Source organism: Populus alba, chromosome 2, assembly GCF_005239225.2.
Source record: "Populus alba chromosome 2, ASM523922v2, whole genome shotgun sequence".
In the NCBI taxonomy this organism is placed as follows: Eukaryota; Viridiplantae; Streptophyta; class Magnoliopsida; order Malpighiales; family Salicaceae; genus Populus; species Populus alba.
In genome coordinates, this window is record NC_133285.1 from 9844176 (window position 1) to 9851106 (window position 6931).

Consider the following 6931-nt stretch of genomic DNA (forward strand, 5'->3'; position numbering starts at 1 on the left):
GAGCAATCACTGATTAAGAAACATTTCCCCATTTTTTTCTGCAGAAGCAGAAGTAAACAATGGATCTGAATTTTGTGTTCCCCAATCTTCTGTAATTTTTCCTGCGATTGTTGGTTGTTTGATGAGGGAGATTTGGAACATGTAGAAGGCATCAGTAGCCACACACAAAAAAAAAAAATGCACCCTAAAATTGATGGGATGTAACTAAGGGTTGAAATCAGGAATCTGTACTGGTCTTTTAGCAGAATTGAGCAGAAAACTGGGCACTGTATATGAAGTTTCGGAAGTAGGGCTTGGCTTTTCTTCTGTTTCTAGTGCAATGCTAATCTTCTTCTTCTGCCAAAAGCAAAGATGCTCCAACCATATTCGTACTCTCATCATTGGCGATGATGTGCTTGACCAATCACTTGTAAAGTCGTTTTGTACTAGAAAAGTATAATAATATAAAAATGAAAATGAAAATATAAAAAGAACAAAGAATAGTTATTATTTAAAAAAAAAAAAACTCATTAATCAGTTTTATATACATTGTATAACTTAAAAGGCAGCAAATAAGAACAGAAGAAAGACCCTTTTGGCTCTTAATGATCTTTCTTTAAAATGAATTGTGAAATGTAAGATTATAATCATAGAATAAATTCTTTATGAATATATAATCACGCTGTTTATAATAATTAATCGTCAGTGTCATCATAATCTGTTTGCCTGTCGGCATCTGCTGCTGAATCTAGGACCATAAACACAACCACCACGGCGGAGGAAAATATATGTTAATTTTATAGCATCTGAAGCCTAACAATAATGAAAAAAGGACTGCTATCATGTGTTCTTATTATAAAAAAAAGAAAAAAAGAAAAGAAAAGCAGTACAGCAATGGTTCGAGCTGCAATGTCATTAATGTGGAGTTATTAATCGGATTTTCTATATCCAAGAATTTGGCAACATGTCTATCAAAAGTCAGGCTCTGAGGCTGTATGCCAAGTGAAGCCAGATTGTCCTCTGAAGATGACAGAAAAGTTCATTGGCTCCATATAATTATTGCTGCCATTGTCGTACGGACCGAAGCCCCTGTGAACAACTGACATTTTTTTGCTACCTTGGTCTTGTCCCAGCGCCACCAGATGGTGGGTTCCAAAAGTCAGCTGCTCTGATGATGATCCTCGCCAGACGTTACGGCCGAAAGAAATTGCTAATTATCATCTCAATTTGATTCCATATAATTAGAAAGATACTCGATATGCTTTGGGAATTAACAAATTAGAAAATTAGCTGGATTGTTTTTTAAAACTTTATCTAACTTTGCCTCAATTACATCCTATACTTTATAAGTTTGTCATCCCCGTGCATCGGCGTAAAAAAAAAAATTAAATTATTTAATAAACTGTCATTATATTTAATTTATTAATTAAAACATGCTTGCTCCTCTTCCACGATAGCCTCCTCCACCGCCTCTTCTCCCTTCCTTTTCCCGTTGATCACTGCTGTCCAGCCACCACAACCATCTTTCTTATCTCTAGCAAAACATCCACCACTAATGTAGAAAAACCACCAATTCCTTGTTGGCTGCCTCCTAAATTGCTTAAAAGGTTGAAGAACCACATTACTTCTCAATCTGCATTTCATAAAATTGTTTTTATATATTTTTTAATTGTTTTAATATGCTAGTATAAAAAATAATTTTAAAAAAATAAAAAATATATTATATTAATTTATTTTTAAATAAAATATACTTTAAAAAATAACAATTACTACACTTCTTCTAAACATGATTTATAACAAACCGGAAGAACTTACTGCCTTCTAAAGGCATATGATCTTAATAAAAATCAAGTCATATCCAAGTCCCCCAAATAACACGCCAAATTCACTTCCATTTAAATAATTTATTAACCAAGTCGCGACAATATTTATTTCCTTGACTAATTAATTTATGTAGCGAAACCACAATGCAAAATAAAATTAACAATCCAATCTATCCTCCTCCTGGGGTCACTTCACTTTCACTTCCTTTTGTCGCAGAGCCTTGAGAGAGAGAACAGCAATTGTAAACTTAAGCCGAATCCTCCGATACGGCTACGCTCCTTCAAGCCTTTGAAACTCTTTGAAAACGGCACCGTTCTTCTCTTTTTTTTCTTCCTTGCAACTATAAATTAACACTAACAATAAGGGCATGAATACAAATACATACAATTTATGATCATTTATTGTCTGTGAGATAATTTCCAATCTTGAATCTATCTCGTGATTGCTCTTAACTTATCATTGAATGTAAATTTATTTTGCAATCTATCCTTATAAAAGACATTTTCATCCAAATTGATGAAAATACATTCTCATAAAAAACTCAAATTTAACCTATTTATTAAAAAAAATTGAATTTTAACAATATAAAATTTCATTTTTACCAATTTCGTTTTTTGTGATAAATCGTGTGGGATTTGAATTTTTTATGTGAGGATTTATGAAATATATTGAAGAATGATTTAAAATATAAGACTAAATTGAGATCAATTCAACTTAAACATACTAGAGACAAGACCTAAAATATCAAGACAGGTATGAGTTAATTTCCGGTTTTTGTTAAATGATTTTCAATCTTTTGTATATATTTTAATTACTTTAATAAATTAATAATATCATTAATCTAATTATGATAAAGATTAAAAGTAATGAGTCTTCATATATGTTACTGAATTAATAAGCTTTTCATTAACAAAAAATTGAAAAAAATAGTGATTTTACCATGTATCACCTCACAAAACACTATTTATTACAAAAAAAAAAATTCTTTATTTGTTTTTTTTTTTTCAAGACATTTGATATATTAAAAATTAAACTTTATGATTTGTTATGATTTTGTAACAACATCCAATCTTTTGACCCAAATTTACATATAAAAAATATAATAATTTAGTATCAAGTTATTGACATAAAACATAAAATTATCATCCAATTATACCATTTTAAACACTTATTCTATTCAACAATTCAAAATTTCAAACTTATTTTAACATTTCAAAGATCTTATCAATATACTCTATATTTACACAAATAATTATTAATCAAGTGTGTATTCAAGGAGTTAATTAAATACATGCATTACAGTTTAAAGGAATAAACAAGTTAAACCACATAATATCCCATAGAATCTTTTCTAAGTTAATTACAATACCTTAGTTTCTAAATTTTTAATTACAACAAAAAGTAATTTCTCAAAAGCCTACACATAAAATTCTAACTATATCAAAAAAACAAAAGACATCATAAAGTGAGCTAACAACCTCAGCTACTTAGATGAACCTAAAAATTTATTTAATCCATAACATAATTAAATCACATAATAAAATATAATATCATGTAATTTTTAAATATTTTTTAACAAAACACAACATCATTGAATTCAAAGTTACACCTTACACCATAATTTCTAATTATAATTGCCAAATTCCACCTTACTACCTAGAACCAAGCATTTATCTCATAACCAGGACTAAACCCTCAACTAGGGCAATAAATCACATAACCTAAAATAGGCATTAGTCTTTAACTAGGACTATCAATCCCCATTGCCCAATCGGGCGCTAGTTCCTAAACTAAAACAACTACCTTACACTGTTTAAATCCGGACGCTAGATCCTAAACCATGATAATTAGCTAATATTGCCCAAAACCAGGCATTAGTTTATAAATCAAGACAACTAGCTCACACTTGTTATCAAATTGTAAAATTCATAATTCAAAAGAATTGATGATATATGGTTTTGATTTCTTATAATAAAACAATTCAACTAGTTTAAGGTGTCTACTCCTTATCTAGATTCTATACTTAACTACCAGTCCATTGCTACTAAAGAGTGAATGTGGCTTCACCTATACCAACAAGTACATCATATTATTATTATTATTATTATTATTATTATTATCATTATTATCATACACTTTCGATTTACTACTCCACCAAACACATACACCTAATTTTCATTGGAAGCCAAAACAATTAAGTGCGCGTGTGTTAATCTTAGAACGACCACCTTTCATTCTCACGTCACATTCCCAATACAACCAAACAATTGCTTAACTAAATAAAACAATAAACAATTTTAATATAACACATTCATTAATGATAAATCAAAATGGCATAGTTCGATTAATCAATTCAATTTGATAAATTTATTTCCAATATAACTTGTCGACATAACAAATTAACATATCAATTAATTCAACCCAATAATTAATTATGATAATTCTTATCGATATAATAAATCAACTAAATCACATCAACAATTTATTTTAATATTTTCCATCAACATAATAATTATTATAACAAATCAACGAATTTAATCAATGTAACATAACTATCAAATTTAACATTTGCAACATAATTAATTAATGAAGTCATTCGATTTAGACTAAAAATCAATATTAATAACAACCATCAATAGGCCAATGAAATTTATTTCATTCATTCATGTAATAATTTCCACCACCAAAAACATTAATTCATATCAAACACACTCATAACACCTCGCAAGCAACAAATTGATTTCCTCAAACTCTTTATTTTTCTCTATTATGGCAAGCACTAATTTTCTCTAATAACCCGTGGTATTTTCTTCAATTATCTACTATAAGACATTATTTGTAACACAATTTACCTCAATTGCAATAATTTATAACAATATAATATTTTCCTCAAATTTCTCTTCAAGAACCCTAACTAGAAAAATTCAATTTCATGCATAAAATTAGATTATATTCCATAAAACTAATATCATTGGGTTTAAAACTTCTCACCAAGAATGAAAGTGAGCTTTGAATGTTAGCGTATCGATTCTCTCTTTACAACCTCTAAATTCTCCTTTCAATTCTTGTTTTAGTGATGTTAGCAACTTGATTCTTAAACTTGCCAAACTTTTCCTATTGATTTATGATGACACCCAACCAATTTCAAGAGAGAAAAATGTATAAATTTTTTAACCCTCCCTGCAACAGTAGTCGGTCTTCATGAGAGAGGAAGGATGAAATTTTCTTTCCTTTTTATATTCCTAGTTTACCCCTCTCTTATGTTTTTAACATCATTTTGTTATTGTTGTTGTTGTTGTTTAGTTTCATTTCACTTTTAATTATTTTAATCCATTAAAAGTATACACATTAATTTTTAATATTTCTTGTTCCCAGGGTAAAGTTTTTTTTTTTTTAAATCGGGTCGTGGAAAAATTTTAACCGGTGTTTTTGTAGATTTACTTTCTATGTAGTTATCTCAATCTCATAATTCATGTTGCAGGTTTAGCAGGCTAACATGGTTGACTTTGAATTTTTTTTTTAATTAATATTATGTTTTACTTCATCCTTTGACATTAGGTTGATTAGTGATTATGTTTTATGATTTGTTTTAGTTTGCTTTCTATAAAGTTATGTCAGTCTCATGACACAAGTCATGGGTTTTTTGAATTAACCCATGTAGACTTCGGTCATTTTATTATGTTCTTTTTTTATATTGACATTTTTATTTCATTATTTAATAATGGGTTGATTTGAAATTGAGATTCATAATTTATTTCGATTTGCTTTTTATAAAGTTATTCAAGTCTCATAACACGGGCTGTAGGTTTAGTAGATTAACCTGGGTTAACTCGGGTTAACTCAAGTTATGTTTTTAAATTTATTTTATATGAGATTATCCTGATCTTGTAACCTAGGTTATGAGTTTGGTAAATTAACACAGGTTGACTCAGACCATTTTATTTTTGTCAATTTTTAATTTTTTTTAATTCTAATAAAGGTGTTTGTTTTAAAAGTGTTATTTCACTTTTACCGATTAAATGTTTTTTTGAATAAATTTTTTAAAATAAAAAAAATACGTGAATAAAATTATGTAATAATTATACTTTAACCTTTATAATGAATATTTTAAAAGCAAAATATTTAAAATGTATTTAGTATTTTGATGTATGATGCTTTTTAAAAATATTTTTATTTATAAATAAATTAAAATAATTTTTTAATATTAGAATATGAATATCATAAAAAACAGTAAAAAAAATATAAAAACAGTTATAAACACAAAAACAAATTAAGTACGAGGGAGTAGATTTTAAATCCATCAACACAATTCTTTAAAACAAACAAGATACATGTGTATCTTTGTCCACGCGCACGCGCGCGTCTTATTTGGCGGATCTGATTACCTAACCTAAGCAAGGTCTCCTGTGACTTGTGAGTAACTAACCTCTTCATGATCCAAGTGATGATTGTTAGCGATGTGATTAGAGATCACACGAAACGCATGGCAACATTCGTCTCTCTTCGATCCTTGCGGAAGCATAATATTAACAACGAATTAGAGGCGTGCAAAGCCTAGAACACGCAAACAGGAACGCATGGACGCTCGTGATGTGCGAATTATATAATTTTGTCCGAAATGTGGCAAAGCACGTGCAAATAACACGAAAGTTAACAAAGCCATTATTGCCGAAGCACCTAAAGGAGAGGCAACAATATTATTTTATGGTCTTTCCAAGAGAACTTTCGAGCTCTTGAGTTATCGATGAAGTCTTTTAGTTCATTTGTTGTGATTATAACACTTACCTAAAAAGAATCGAGGTGGGATTCTCAATGTTGCTCTCCAGTGTTTTTTTTTTTTTTGCTCTGTGACTTTTTTTTTAAAACTAATTTTATAAGATAAAATTTTAAATAATGATAAAAATAAAATTAAAATTAAAAGAAAAGGAGTCATAATGTAAAACACAAAGAAAATATGTTATCAATCTCAGTTTTTAGAATTTTAATTTTGGTTTAAAAAATTATTTTGCTCACCTTTTAGTCTCTGAAATTAAAAGTGAAGAGAAAAACTTGCTAAAAAAAGAAGAGAAAAAATCATTCGTTGCCTATATTCCGGCCACCAACATTAACAGTATTTGCGCCATGAGCT